General features: G+C 40.9%; 3 non-coding genes across 3 annotated transcripts; 2 read left to right on the top strand and 1 right to left on the bottom strand.

Annotated features, from left to right (window-relative positions):
* The first annotated feature begins 6,979 nt into the window (after positions 1-6,979).
* On the top strand, positions 6,980-7,051 carry trnap-ugg (transfer RNA proline (anticodon UGG)). The gene has a single exon. It is a non-coding gene; the product is annotated as a tRNA-Pro (tRNA).
* Positions 7,052-7,295: 244 nt separating this feature from the next.
* Positions 7,296-7,367, top strand: trnap-ugg (transfer RNA proline (anticodon UGG)). The gene has a single exon. It is a non-coding gene; the product is annotated as a tRNA-Pro (tRNA).
* A 2,039-nt stretch (positions 7,368-9,406) lies between these two features.
* trnal-aag (transfer RNA leucine (anticodon AAG)) lies at positions 9,407-9,488 on the bottom strand. The gene has a single exon. It is a non-coding gene; the product is annotated as a tRNA-Leu (tRNA).
* Positions 9,489-16,537: the final 7,049 nt, after the last annotated feature.

Here is a 16,537-nt window from a genome sequence, read left to right on the forward strand (position 1 = left end):
AAATGTCCGCCGCGGAGATCAGCCTGCAGAAAGCACCCCAAGTTCCGGTGCCGAAGCCACGCAAAGTACTCCTGTCGCCCCTGGGGCCGCCAGTCGCACCTGTGCCGAAGCCACTAACCAGGCTTCCGGTGCCGGCCGGCCTTCCAGGCACAGTTCTTTCTAGCACTGTTCTGCCAAGCACTGTTCTGGCCAGCGACTGCCCGCCCAGAAGTGGTAGCAATGCTCCGGCGCCCCTGGATGATGGTGCCGGCAACTGCAAGAGCGGCAAAGCTCTGGCACCCCTGGACGAGGAAGTTGGCGACCCTCCAAGCAACCAGGGTAAGGTGCCTGACCGTTCTAAAATTCTAGTGTCTCCTAAAGGAAGGGGGCTTGGCCAAGACTTAAAGGACCAGCGCGGATGCCCGCCAGATCGGCCACGGCTCATCATCAGCCGGCACGGACGCCCGCCAGACCGGCTACGCCTTGTCACCGGCTGGCGCGGACGCCCACCGGACCGACCACTTCTTCGTCTCGTTTCTGGCTGGCATGGACGCCCGCCAGATCGGCCACGGCTCATCACCGGCCGGCGCGGACGCCCGCCAGACCAGCCACGCCTTGTCATCGGCTGGCGCGGACGCCCACCGGGCCGACCACTTCCTCGTCTCGTTTCTGGCTGGCATGGACGCCCGCCAGATCGGCCACGGCTCATCACTGGCCGGCGCGGACGCCCGCCAGACCGGCCACGCCTTGTCATCGGCTGGTGTGGACGCCCGCCGGACCGACCACTTCCTTGTCTCGTGACTGGCCGCTGCAAAAGGGGGCGCAGTAAAGCACGCTGGCGCAGAAGAGGATATCGGTGCAAAAATGGAAGCCGGCGCAGAAGAAATTATGTATAATGCCCTATCTCAAGTTTAGGAGAGTTAACTGGAGTGTATTGATTGATTGAGGCAGTTTGGTGGTTCGATTTCGTCAACAGGTTGACTCTTGAGGGGGGAGGTGTTACGGCTGGCAGCCTGGACACACACTATGTAGGAGGTGTGTGCTTTCCTTTCTTTACCGGTATCTGCCACTGTGGCTCCACCCCTGTGACAGAGCCCTGCCCAGGCCAACACGGCTGTAATTAATTCCCCAATCATCCCTCCTGCCCTTATTTAAAGCCTTTTTAGTTGTCAGTTCGCCCTTGCCCTTGCCCTTGCCCTTGCCCTTGCCCTGGCCTTTGCCCTTGTCCTTGATGCCTTGCTGAGTTGCAGGCTTGTGAGTATGTTACTCCCTGTTATATTTTGTATGTGTTGTTAATGATTTTGGGTTGCATAGGGGGACTTGAGATAAGTTTAGACACCCATGGGTATACATATAGTTTTTGCATTTAGACAGTTATTCCCCTGTCTAGATTATATTACATCAGTTTAACAGTGGCATCCTTCGGTCTTAATTCCTGTATTTTGTGGGTGTTCATTTGAACACCTGTCTGGGAGGGGTTTTTTACCGTGTTTATTTGAGGGTGCCACTTTAATATCTCGTGCTTCCCCTATGTATCCCGTAGTCTGTTTTATTGACTTTATTGTAAATAAAAGTAACTGAAGGCTACTTGCAATGTGTGTCCGAACTCATCTTTGACCGAACCTGTCTGCTGTGATAGTTGCGACTCCCTGGTATATCATACCCCAGGGGGAGTCGTAACAGAGCCTATTTGGGTTAAGGAGGTGATAAGAATCTACCTTGACTGCAAAGTGGCTTACAAGGAAACCATTTTCAAACTGACTGCCAGCTGAATCAGGTTGGGTTTGCAAAGTCCGATGTGATTCCGACACCGGAGGTTGAACCAGGGACCTTTAGTCGAATGCTCTCCCAACTGAGCTACTACGGCTTGTTTGTAAAATGAACAACCAACTTGAATTAAAAATTGACTCATGGCTTACTATTCCATGTGCTTTACCCAAGACTCATACATTCAGGCATACACATTAAAGTAAATTAACATTTCTAAACGTAATCTTCTTTCTCACATGTTAAACGCTGTGCAGTCAAACCTTATGATACGACCACTTCGCCATACAACATTTTGTCTTGCGACAAACATTTCGATCGAATAATTCGCCTGTGGCAGTAGGTTTGTCCACTCTTTTCATTTTTCGCGTTTTACAGCCCCTCTATCTTTCTTTAAATTACATTTGACTATTTCATATTACATTCCTTTTTACTTTACTTTGTACTTTATACTTTTTACCTTAATAATGTGTGATGTTAATACTTTAGTCCTTTTTTCTGTTTATGTTTCACATGTACTGTTAACGGATGCAGTTTTTTATATGTATCGTATCTTGTGCTGACCCGGCCTATCTGTCAAATTTCTAAAGTCAATGTCAAAGTCGTGCCAGGGGTGCCCATACGGTGACACTTTTTTCCTTAGGTGGCTAATGTGAAATATAAATTGTATTCTTATATCTAACCTTGCACCCTTTTGCACTCTGATGTATTAAAAGTTACTAGAATAGAATTTAATTTACACCTATTGGTTAAAATGTGCCCAACACCTTTTGTACTCCACCTCCTTCATTTGTATTAACGCCTCCCATTTTTCTGACTTGTCTTATATCTATTAAAAACACAGTTGAAGCAGCTTTTCGGCGGGAAAGGGGAGCCTGGAGAGTAGTTACACTCTCCGGCCTCTGAATTGTTGCATCCCTGCCTCTGCATACGCGGCCTTAACTTCCATTCTATCTGCCTCAGTGTGTCTTCCAATGTTCGAGTTTATTGAGGTATTTCTTAGATGGCTAATGTCCCATATCACCCCATCATGTATCATAATTCAATAAAACCAGTGCTCATGCGGGAATTGGACCCAGGACCTCTCAGACCCAGAGCGAGAATCATACCACTACACCAACGAGCCAGATATCTCAGATGGCTAATGTCCCATATCACCCCACTATGTATCACACTTTGACACTATTTCATTTTTTTTTAAACCTACAAATGTGTCAGATCCGTTTAGCCTGACCTTTATGGACATGCTTGTGACTTGCTATCTTAACTCATTATTTGCCAGAACAAGTGATCCTATTTCACTCCCATTGACGACGACAGACATCCAATCCAATTTGACCAGATGGATTGCAGTCAATCTGGATTGAAATTCAATATTAACATTTTGAAATTGGAAATGGGCTTATATTTATTGCTCTACATATGAGCAATTGACTTTGTTAAATGATTCTTGATTTTTGCTGCTAAATCTCTGACGCCAAATTTTTGGGGTAATGCTTCAAAATAGTGTGTTACTTAATTGCTTTGTATGATTTGGAAAAAAAGATACATTTTCAATGTGAAATTCCCTATCACTGTCAAATTTAATATTGTCACGTATATTTTCTAATAGGTTAGAAAAATGTATTAACCTAATATAAATGTAACATTAAAAATTGGCAATCTTCTTGAGGATTAGCATTAGTGTGTCTCATGACACCAAAATGACAGTAATTTAACTCCAACTCCGGTCCTCGAGGGCCCCTTTGCGGTCTCTTTTTCATGTCTCCCTCCTCTACCACACCTGAACCAAATGGCCAACTCATCAGGCAGCTGTCCAGAAGCTTGATAACGATCTCAATCATTTGATTCAGGCATGTTGATGGAGGGAGACATAGAAAACAAATTTGATAGTGGCCCTCGAGGGCTGGAGTTGGGCACGCTAATGTAATGTAAATTTCATTCATTCATATTCCATACTACACATCCTAACAAGTGTTGCGGGGGTTGGTGGAGTCTAACCCCCCAGGCTTCAAGCAAAATGCAGACAACACCAGTAAGCCAGTCAGCCGGGTGTCCCACTGCACACTCAGGGATCTGGGATAGATTGCTATAAGTTTGTGGAAAACGTCCACTGACTCCTCTAAGGTAGTGTGGCCGAGCGGTCTAAGGCGCTGGATTAAGGCCCCAGTCTCTTAGGAGGCGTCGGTTCAAATTCCACCATTGCCAATACCTTCTGATCTTGTTGGGTCTGAAGTTACAGACAGGCTTGACACTGTGCTACATTTTAAAGCGACCGGTTGCTGGGAGAGGTCAGAGGCGTGAGATGATAACTTGCGCTCGGCTCCGAGGAACTCTCTTATCTTCCCAAGGTGAATGTTGCTATTATTAAGTTTCAGCATGATGTCATGGAAAAGTATAGTAGTTGAGATTATAGTAATCATGGAAAAGTACAACAATTGAACACTGAGACATGTTGAGAAGAGATTATAGACATAATGGAAAAGCATAATATTAAGACAGGTTATAGACAGGATGTTCTTTAGAACTGCACATATTATTAAGACTACAGTTTTAAGCGACTTCACACATTGTTGCAGAAATTGGTCAAGATTGGAAACCTTGGACTGACATATTAACTTGTGAAATTTATTTCTGAAACAGGGATTTCCCAAACGGGGTATAATTGGGTGATGATAATGGTGTGTAAAGAACAGGCGCCAGCACTATGTGGGGCTACTTTTGTAAAAGGGTGTTCTCAGTTGAAACATTGAGAGGACGGGTAAGATAAGATTTCTGACTTAATAAGATGCATGAAACACCTCAATATTGATTGGAAAGATTATTTTTCAGCAAGCAATACCATGAAACTATAGGGAACTCTTTTATATTGGGTTTAACGTCTCCATATGCGAAAGGTGAAAGGGTTTCAATTGAGACTAAACCATCTTACAAAGGGCTAAAACAAACTACCTGAGAAGGAAATACGATCTGATATAACAACTCGCTCAATCACCATTCTTTGGGGAAAGTGTTTTTACAAATGAAAAACGTGTCCTACTTGTACAGAAAAATATTGAAACAGTGTCTATCCTGTTACGCAGTAAATGAGAAGTCACTTTTTCCACAGTTGAATCATTTCACCTGCTTAACCCTCACAGTGCATAGTCTGAAGCTGGGGGCGATAAATGAGACGTGGTGTGTCGGCGTTCTAAAACAAACTGCACCCCTGATACCACGTTCTGACCTATGGTGGTGGTGTGGTGGAGATAAATTATACGACTCTTGTCTAAACGTGGCAGGACTAAGTGCTTTGGTCTCACTGCTCTTACCAGTGTCTGCTTTTCCATCTACAGTGGAGGAAATACAATTGGCTGCTCAGAAATTGTTCAGTGGACATTGTCGAGCGGCATGAAGGGAAGGAGATCCAACATACATTGATGCGATTGGCATCCCCCGGGGCATACCAGATGAGTATAAGATGGCTAATCAGATCACAGTAGGATGGGAGTCGCCAAACAAAAATGTAGATAGAATAAATTACCTGCAGTACAATGTCCAAAAACTGGAAATTATACTGGACAGGGATTTGTGGCCATAAAGGAGCAACTGGCAGCTACCAGTCTGATGGCGTTCCAGGATCGCATAGCGGTGGATATGATCCTTGTGTAGCAAGGGGGCGTGTGTGCAAAATGTTTGGAGAACAATGTTGCACCTTCATACCGAACAACACGTCACCCGATGGGTCCCTCACCACTCCTCGTGCTCCTTGCTAAGCCGCCTTATAACTATTGCAATTGCCCCTACAAATTCTAAATTACACAAATTATATTCTCTGTTTATGAAATGTACCGGGGTGAGCAGTGAAGTCCAGGAGTACGGGAATTCCGAAGATGAATTGGGCGAAAATTATTGTTTTCTTTTTCAGACCAGCCATGCGAATAAGGAATAGGTGGGTAAAATTGCACTCACCTTACATTTCCTTTTGTGATTACTATAAAACAATTAGTAACATACATATCATAAAAAACGGCGGTAGGTTGGGTTTATTCTGTAATACTATGATATATGTGTGTAGTTAAATTTTTTTAAAGCATTAAAGCATTCTTCCAATTGTCCGAAGAGAACTCGGGGTTGTACCCAATCACAGTCCTCTCACACGGACTGTTTATCTGACATCCGAGGACTATTGATCTGGGTTTGCAGCTAGTATCAAGAGTCGTCAAGGACTCTTGATACTAGCAGATGGATATCAATCACTTCCAGGAATACTCGCATAGTGTTCCTACATCGTGATGCCCTTCGCGCTTCTTTGTGTAATTGTTATGCCAAATGAAGGCGCGATTGTTTTAATTCAAATGGTTTCCTCTTTCTATTATTGTTAGAAACCTTAATTGTTATTATAGTTACAGATGTTGTTTTTGCTTATGCAGTTGGATTAATCAGAACCCTTGTAATTGTTTTGATTTATGGCTTTAAAGCCGTACGAGAAATCACTGTTCGAGGAGATACTTTGGAGATCGGGAGGAAGTCTTGAAGTCTCCATGTATCTACCCTTATAAGGTTTTCTGACCAAAGATGCAAATTATAATAATATTATTATAATAATAATTGAATAATATATCTGCCTGAAGTGATTGATAATTATAGAAAAGTGTAATTATTAATGAACCTATCACCTTGCTTTGTCGAATTGAGATCTATGATGGGGTGAGATGGGATATCAGCCATCCAAGAAAAGAAGTGTAACCTAATAGGCACCTCTGGCTCATTGGTCTAGTACAGTGCTTCTCAATTATTTTATGTTAGGCCCCCCCTAGCTAGAAGAAAACTATTCGCCCCCCCCCCCCACTTCCCACCGTGACTATAAATAAAATCATTTTATAAAAGTGTTATAGGTACAACATGTGAAATGTTGCACTCTCACAAACATGACAGAAGTAACAATGAGAGCGCCACTGCCAGCTACTGTTGTGGATGCGCAATTACACTTTATACTAGTACGGCCAAATAAAATCCTGTTCCACAGGGTTACAAATTGTGATCTATTATGGGGGTGATATGGCACATTTGCCACCTGAGAAAAAAGTTGGTCTATTGGTATGATTCTCGCTATGGTCGCAAGAGATCCCAGATCCAACTCCCAGACGAGCACTTGCTTTGTCGAATTGTGATCTATGATAGGGGTTGATATGTCACATACTTCACCTGATAAGCCATCCAAGAAAAAAAGTGTCACTATATGGGCACCTTTGGCTCGTTGGTCTAGTGGTATGATTCTCGCTTTGGGTGCGAGAGGTCCCGGGTCCAACTCCCGGACGAGCCCTACGTTTGTCGAATTGTGATCTTTTATGGGGGTTGATATGTCACATACTTCCCCTGACAAAAAAGTTTCACTTTATGGGTGCCTCTGGCTCGTATGTCTAGTGGTATGATTCTCGCTTTGGGTGCGAGAGGTCCCGGGTCCAACTCCCGGACGAGCCCTACGTTTGTTCAATTGTGATCTTTTATGGAGGTTGATATGTCACATACTTCCCCTGACAAAAAAGTTTCACTTTATGGGCGCCCCTGGCTCGTTGGTCTAGTGGTATGATTCTCGCTTTGGGTGCGAGAGGTCCCGGGTCCAACTCCCGGACGAGCCCTACCTTTGTCGAATTGTGATCTTTTATGGGAGTTGATATGTCACATACTTCCCCAGACAAAAAAGTTTCACTTTATGGGCACATCTGGTTTGTTGGTCTAGTGGTATGATTCTCGCCTAGCCCTTGCTTTGTCGAATTGTGATCTATGATGGGGTGAGATGGGAGATCAGCCATGCAAGAAAAAAAGTGTCACTCGTAGGGCACTCCTGGCTCGTTGGTCTAGTGATACGGTTCTTGCTTAGGGTGTGAGAGGTCCCTGGGTTCGACTTCTGGTCTAGCCCTTGATTTGTCAAATGGTGATCTAAGTAAGGGTCATAGAGGCTGTAATAAGCCTGAGGAAAAAAGTTTCATTCTATGAGGAAATCTGGTTCATTGGTCCAGTGTTATGATTCTTGCTTAGGGTTTGAGTCTGTGAGAGGTCCCAGGTCCAACTCGTGGATGAGACCTATTTTTGGCCACTTGAGAAAAAAAGTGTGAGGCAATGGGCACCCCTGGCTCGATGGTTTAGTGGTGCCAGGTTTCCCAGGACCAACTCCTGGACGAGCCCTGGTTTTGTCGAATTATGATCTATGACGGGGTCATATGGGACATTACCCACTTAAGGAAAAAAGTGTCATTGTGTGAGCACCCCTGGCTCGTCTGTCTTGTGCAGGGATGCGCAAACTTTTCGGCCCAGGGGCCATATTGACTTTAAAAATCTGACAGATGGGTCGGGTCAGCACAAGATACGAACGATACTTATTAGAAAACTGCATCCGTTAACAGTACATATGAAACATAAACAGATAAAAAGACCATTAACGCATTAATGTGTGTATTAAAGTAAGTAAGTAAAGTTGGCAGGCAATAGCTGCCAATTATTGTGAGTATTGCTTTAGAAATGGAAGAAATATTACCAAATTTCAATCCTCACAATGGATTGCCCTTCCCTTTAGTCTACATTAAAGTCATATCCCTGTGTTTTGATGACTCAAAGACAAATCAGAGCAATATGTTGGGTTTATTCTGTATTACTATGATACATATATGAGTAGTAATTCATTTATTTGTTAAATCATTCTTCTTATTATTCCTAAAGTGCTCGAGGTCATATACAATCGTCAAGTCCTCTCTCACGTGGACTTCTTATCCAAGGATTTTTTATACAGCAACTCACCCAATCTGTGGCTTCGAGATCGATTTTATCTATTTTGCAACGGAGCCAGGGTCACTGGCCTATAACAAAGATCTTGTTTCTGCCATTTCCACCATAGTGGCCATACCTCGTGACGCACTTTGGTCTTTCTTTATGTAATTGTTATATGATTGTTAGGTCAAATGAAGGCGTGATTGTTTTTAATCCAAATGTTGTTGGTTTTAGTGTCCTGTTTTGTTATTGGTAGAATACCTTGATTGATATTATAGTTACAGGTGTTGTTTTTGCTTATGCATTATGAAATAATCAACAACCTTGTAAATTGTTTTGATTCATGGCAATAAGAGTCGTACGAAAATGTCTATTCGAGGAGATGATTCGGAGTGAAGGGGAAATCCTTGTTGCTTGATGTACCTACCCTTAAGGTTCTTATCCGTGATCCAATCTATTTAATTAAATGTCAATAATTGAATAAGATGTCTGCCTGCAGTTATTGATAATTACAAAGAAGGGTAATTATTAATGAACCTATCACAATATTAATATAATGCTGAGATAGTGGACTGTTATTTGATACAAGTTGTGAAAATATGAGAGGAGGGTTAGGGTTTACTATAGAATTAAATAATATATACTGTCACATCGGCTTAATAGCCATATGGGGCCATATTGGCTATTTGGCCGGTCACTGGCTAAATAGCCTCCGGGACTATTTGATCGATTACCGGCCACGGAGTGACTGCCATTGCAAATTATTTTATTCTCTCAATTTGACCCAAGAAGGTATAAGTTTGATTTCAAGACACATACAGATGCACCTTATTTAAAGGCAATGAAAGAATACACAAGATAGTAAGAAATACTTCTCTATAGTTTCCATCCTAAAAAATAAAAAAACATTTGCTGGCAGTGGTGGGATTTGAACCCACGCCTCCTGAGAGACTAGAACCTTAATCCAGCGCCTTGGACCGCTCGGCCACACTACCTTCAACAAATTTGTGTGGGGGATTGTGCATCACCAAATTGTGAATTAACCTTAAAAACCACTAGATTTAAATATTGAAATGTGTTATTTGTTACTAGAAATAAGATCAAACACAATGTAACATTTAAAGCAAATGTCCTTGAAATTACCCAACCTTTTATCAAAATGTAGCTTTTCAATTTAGCATACCTGTCAACCTCTGCCGATAACTTCCCTTTTAAATGATTATGATTCCCCTTAAAACCCCCCCAAAAACCTTACAAACACCGTACGACGCATGTTTACTCGCGGTAACCAGACAGTGTAATAGAAATAACAAAGGTAATTTGCATACAAAGTCTTTTATTCAATTTAAAAAGTTTACAATGCAACAAACTGTGCCTTCAGTGCTTCCTTTTGTAAGCCATTGTGCATGATTTGGCAGACTTTATCTGCTCTAATTTGTGTCTCACTTGTGAGCAACAGTTGTCACAGTTCAATTTCATCTGTAATAAAGAAGTAAGAGTGTCTGTTCCCATTGTCTTTCTGTACTCTGTATGAATTTTCCTCACATGGCTGAAAACCCGCTCGCTATCAGCATTACTGTGAGGAAGGTGGAGTAAAATTCGATACATCTTTCTCATCAGCTTTCATTTTGAACACATGAGGGCAAAATGTCTCTGGACGATTTGGTTGTCCTTCTGACTTTTCTGAGGGAGAAGAACATCAGGTATTAGTTGATAGTCTTCCCATTCATCTTTTAAATGTTCCTGATCAAAGTCCGGTGTAAACCTGTTTGCAAGCTTAACAATACTTGTGTAATCCAACATCTCTCTCTTTCTTGGGTCGAACACCACCAAGTCACTCAGTGTTGTATTCTCAAATGGAAATTTTTGTTTCATTTTAGTTACAACAGCCTCATAGAAGGAGCGAACAGAGAAAATAAAAGGTTGCTTGCATGGCTAGTGTGATGCTATGCCTGATTTCATCCTCCTCATTGGTGTCTTGGAAGAGGGACCTGGTGCCCAAGCCAACAGCAAGCCTGCTATCTTCATGCTGCATGCATGTTTGTATAATCAACTGCCAGCAGGCTATCAGCAGATTTGACAAGTTCCATTTTCACATATTTCACCAAGAGTTTCTTTAAGAGTCTTTCCATTTCTGGTAGTAAATCTCCAATCATACAGGCCTCTGTTTGGAACACAATATTGAATTGATTTATTTGAGGCAGTATGAAGCTGAGGAAGTGGAGTGTGAGGAGAGTAACAGGGTCTTGAAGTCGATCATGGATGATTTTCACTTTACCTGCCCTTTCAACATCCGCATGGCTAGAGAAGTAGCTTTTGAGTGCTTCGTACTGAGACAAAGTTCTTTCAACCACTTTTTGTAGAGACAACCATTGTGTCGGACAATGCTTTAGGATTTGTTCTTGCTCGGAATTTGTAAAGTCCTGAAACAAAGGAATCTCAATAACATAGATTAGATTCATTTGCTACGACCGTCATACACACATACACATCACAATGCTAACGCTAATGGCGGCCGAGGGTACGTTCCTAATGCTATTACATGTGCTCTACTCGAGGCTCGTGAAATCTCAATAGCATAGCTTCCTTTGCTATGACCGTCATATACTGCACACTATCATGCTAAGACTATAATGGCAGCCGAAGGTAGCTTGCTAAAGGCTATACATGTCCTCCACCCGAGACTCGCACATTCACGCACACACATAAAAAGTAAACAAACATTACTAAACATTATGTTCTTTCTCACATGCTAACTATTGTCTCTTGCAAACCCCACATTCAATCGGTCTCTACAACAAAACAACATACCTTTAAAACACAGGCGGAAATAGGGGGGGGGATCAGCCAACTTTTTTTGGTGTCGACCCGATCCTTGAGTTCTTCGTTTCTTACTAGGTGGCTCCTCCATGCTTGTTTCCACGATATTTACTCTATGTATATCTACGCATGCGCATGTCATCCTTTATCGATATTGCCGTACACACCGCTAAAAAAATACATACGATTGAGGATAATTTTTGCTGTTATACCGTGACAATAGTAACAATCTAAGACAGTAGCGTCGTTGGCTACCAGCCTACGAGACTATCTCGATTTTAGTGATAATAGTCTTGTTGAAATCGGTTTTAATAAATATGGCGATTTTTTAAAATATTTTTTTTCCCGTACAAAAGTCGGTGTACGGCTTACATGATTTGAAATGGTAAAAACACGTATAAAATATGTATAAAACGTACAAGTTAACAGGTATTCATATAATCAGATTATATAAATAGTCATTTTTTACCCTGCACTGTTGCATTGGGTTAGCTCAGTGGTTACTTCATTTGCATTTGCTTCTACCCAATCCCGGTTTGGGATCAAACCATGGACGCCGTCTAGTGTTTTTCTACTTATTTTCATTTTATAACAAAATCTTATTACAAAATTCACATAGATGTTATTATAACATTTTATTTTAATCTTGACCCGTAGAATTGCATGCGAGGTGAATTTGGTTGACAGTTTTGAACAAAATAGGAAGACATACACAGTAGATATGAATATAATAGCCCTTGAAGTTAAATGTTCACAGTAGATTACTACAAATCCATGTGATCCATGTGAGTACATGTTGAGTATTCATTAAATATTGATTACATTAAGAACTAAGGGTAAGAAATCTGCCTTTAATCACTTGATTTAATTGACTCAACAGCGAGTCTTACAGATTGTTACATAGTAAATCAATGTTGACTTTCAGTTGGAAAAGCTGTATGTATTGAAATCAAGGCTCTGCAAAAACAAATAACTCAGGCAATAGTGATAAAAGCTTTCTTGTCATTTTGAACCGGAGACGCGCTTGTATAAGATTTGTATAAAATGTCAATATTTGCAAAGAAGTAGCACAAAAGTGTAGTCCACTGTCTTTTTTTCATTTTTGTTACACAAAATCAGGTAATGCCTGCCCCCGTTATTTTACAGAGCAAATTACTCATCTAGTCTTCTAAACAAAAAGAACCAAAATGGACTGCAAATTGTCTCATGGCTTACTAGTAAATGATTCCAATTAGAGCATTTGTTTAATCGGCCTCTTCCCCTTTTTGCTTGAAAGGGACCAAAGTAATCAATGGCAACTTTTGAGAATGAGAGACCATCGGACATTACCCTTCAGGAAGGTAAATCTGCCGTGCGTTGTTTGCCGGTAGTTCCATAAAGCTTGCGATTGGCTGGCCACTGATTTAGAGTATTTCCTGTCTAACAGATCTGGCAAAAATAAATATATTTTTTGTCAAATTTTAATACATTTTTACTTTTTAAACTAGTATTTCCGTTTATTTTAAACTGGTATTGCCTTTTTTAATAAAGAGAGGAAAGTATCAGAAATGAGAATGAAATGAAACAGTATGAAGTTGCTGGGGAAAGGGAAGTCTGGGTTTCCGTGCTGAAGCTGCTGTACCCACGACTCGACTTAGGATAAGAGGAAGACAAGATGAGAGATGAGCATGTTTTTTACATTTTCACTAAAACTGATATTTTACCATGATTTTGTCAAAAAGGGGCACCTTGAACTTCCATCTGTTTTAGATTTATCATAAAAAAGAGTATTTCTTTATGGCAAGTGATAGGTTCAACAATAGGCATTCACAAATGCACACATAAATAAAACAGGCATCTGACTCATAACCGGTGCCTTGCAAGAGAGAATCGATCTTAACTCGTCTCCGTCCCAGATCATTCTGTCGAATCGATGCCTCTCTTGCTTATTTATTACGTAAGATTCACAACATGCTGTGGGATAGACTAAGCCAACTGGCTTAATAATTGTTTGTTTATGTCGAGCCAGGTGGCCAAACTGGTTTTACAATTGTATGTTAAGATCGTAGAATGTAAGATAGACAGGCCAAACTGGTTTTACTATTGTTTGTTAAGATCGTAGAATGCAAGATAGGCTAACTAGCTGACCTTGAAATTGTTTGCTTGTATTGTGCGATGTGGCCAACTCGCTTAGTAATTGTTTTTTTCGAATCGCGCGATGTGAGATAGGCTGCGGCATTTTGTGTGAGCTATAAAAAATATTGTGTTTGTATACAACTTAACCCTGCAAATGTCAAACCATATCAGCCTAAACTTTTATACATAAACATTGTCCTACATTGCTGTCTTAGAAATATTACCCTGTTTCCCTATATAAAGACGGACTGTTCATTCGGAGAGAGTTACAAGAACATCGTGCTGAACAGGACTCCACTGTTAGAGCTATCACTCTCCACTTTGCAGTTTGGTAATAAATATTTTTCCTATTAAATTGATCTCACTCTTTCTTAACCTGCTCCTAAAGTTGTATTTCAGATATATCACATGCATATCAGTTCTCAAAACAATTGAAGGTCTGTCAGATCATCTCGAGGGAGGGCTGTGGACAACACTGTCAGAAGTAAAAAAAAATGTAAGTCCTCCGGATCTTCCTAAGAGAGCTTGATGTGAACCACACTTTCAGAACCCGATGTTTCTCAAAACAATTGAAAGTCATCCGTATCTTCCCAAGAGAGCTCGGTGTGAACAATAGTTTTGAGAAGTCCAGCTGCAAAGAGGAGTTACCTTCAAGTTGTATCGGTTAACTTGGGAGCGAGCATTACTCTTGCAAGAGATAAATTAAAATTACGTTTTAATGTCAATAACTCGATATAAAGCATAGCATTCTTCATTGCAAGTAAATATATAATAATGATAACCCTAACATTCCCCCATGTTATTATATATTTGTACGCAATCCCATAATCTTTTTTTATTTATGACAAATACAAATACACTTGGGGGAAGACTGCTGTCTCGATCTTTACCAGCTCTTCCTTACTTGCATATCTGGCCTGAAAAGGAAGAACAAAATAATTCTCGTTCAACTCATTTTCATAATTTGCATAATCCTGGACATCAATGTTATCACGAGTAGGCTGTCTAACAAGAAAATACAATCCTTGCAATTTGAAATTTGTAAGAGCAATTGCATCAACCATAAGTCGGTCTAGCAAAGAGCGTAAGCAGGGGCTAAGACAATACCCACACATTGTCAAAGTATTAGCCAAAACAGCCATTGATTTCACCTCGATGATGGACGTGTCGTAGAGTACAACATTTTCAAACATTGCATATGCCCCCTGCTCCATCAAGAGCACATCAACCATCAGAAGCAATCAACTGCTTTGCAGTCTTGGAAAGTAATGAGACTGATGGCTGTCAGCTGTTTTTTCATTGCAAATTCAATTCCTTTTTTTGTTTGTTTTTTTGGACATTGTAATGGTTGTTGTTCACCCTATTCATATTTTTATTTGGCGTTACCCAAAAAAACCGAAATTCTGAGCCGCCAATTGTATCTCCTCTACTCTAAAAAATACTGATTAAAACAGTGAAACCAAAACACATAGTCCTATTTCTTTTATGACAGGAATTATATACATAATGTATTTGTACAATTTCACCACCATAAGCCAAAACGTGCAATCAGTGGCGCAGTTTGTCTTGGACAAAGGGCACACAATGTCTCATCTACTGCACCAGATTCAGACAACCCTCATCATCCAGTTCCAATCGTGCAGTGAATATCGACGTTTTGTATTGTCTACCAAATGCTATTTTCATATGTTGTTGTCGGGTTAAACCTGTTATGTACGCACAGTGATGTCATAGCAAAATATGGAACCTTTTGCAATCCCATCAATTATTTTGTTTACACAATTTGGGGGCTGTTATCACTATAAGTCAATGGTTCTTTGGAATTCCATATCGTGCACTGATATGATGAGAACAGGTTAAGAATGCTGTGCAACAATTTCCACTAACAACTTAAACACATAAGTTGTGTAGTGGTACCGTACCAAGACCACCATTGCCCCTGTAGGACTTCCCATGACTCAATATGGCAGCTCACCCAAGTAAGCTGATGTACAATTGTTTTTTTTCTTCTTCTCAGTGCTCCCAAATTCCCAATTTCAGAGATTATTTGTTCCTTCACGTCAAGTTTCACATTTGGAATACTGCTGCTGCATTCTCATCAAAAATTTCATTTGATATTTTTTTTGCAATAATTTATCCCTGCATCCCTGAAAAGGGCTTATTGGCGATTTCAGATATCGATTTCAAATTTCCAAATCCTCTTCCACCTTGATCTCTGACCGATTGATTATATCTTGTATGAAATATGAATTGTATTCTTATATTTAAACTTGCACCCTTTTCACTATGATGTATTAAAAGTTACTAGAATAGAACTTAATTTACACCTATTGGTTAAAATGTGCACTACACCTTTTGTACTCCACCTCCTTCATTTGTATTAACGCCTCCCATTTTTATGACTGTCTTATCTCTAATAAAACCACCATTGAAGCAGCTTTTCGGCGGGAGATAGGTTTGAGGAGGTGGACAGTAGTCACACTCTCGGGCCTCTGAATTGTTGACTCCCCCGCCTCTGCAGACACGGCCTTAACGTTCATTCTATCTGCCTCAGTGTGTGTTCCTGTGTTGGAGTTTATTGAACTGTTGGCCAGTGGCCCCAACAGGGGTGTTTGCAAAATGTTTGTAGAACAATGTTGCACCTTCATACCGAACAACACGTCACCCGATGGGTCCCTCACCAGGGCCATTAGTGGCCTGCAGGCCCTAAACCACAATATTTAAAAAACATTCTGGAGTAGAATTATCCACTTGGACAGACTGGTGGGACCCTTGAAAAATGTAAGGATTTGGCCATATCTGTTGTGTTTTCTGTAGCCATATTTGCTACTACCTTGACATTGTATGGGTGTTGTCTTATCCCCTGTTAGCACTGCAATAGACTTATAACTACTGCAAATGCCTCTACAAATTCTAAATGTACCGGGGAAAGCAGTGAAGTCCAGGAGTACGGTAATTCCGAGGACGAATTGGGCAAACATGATTATGTTTCTTTTTCAGACCAGCCATGCGAGTAAGGAGTAGGCGGGTAAAATTGCAGTCACCTGATATTTCCTTTTGCGATTACAATAAAATAATTAATAACATACATATTAAAAAATGGCGGAAC

This window comes from Stigmatopora nigra, chromosome 20 (genome assembly GCF_051989575.1).
Source record: "Stigmatopora nigra isolate UIUO_SnigA chromosome 20, RoL_Snig_1.1, whole genome shotgun sequence".
NCBI classification, from domain to species: domain Eukaryota; kingdom Metazoa; phylum Chordata; class Actinopteri; order Syngnathiformes; family Syngnathidae; genus Stigmatopora; species Stigmatopora nigra.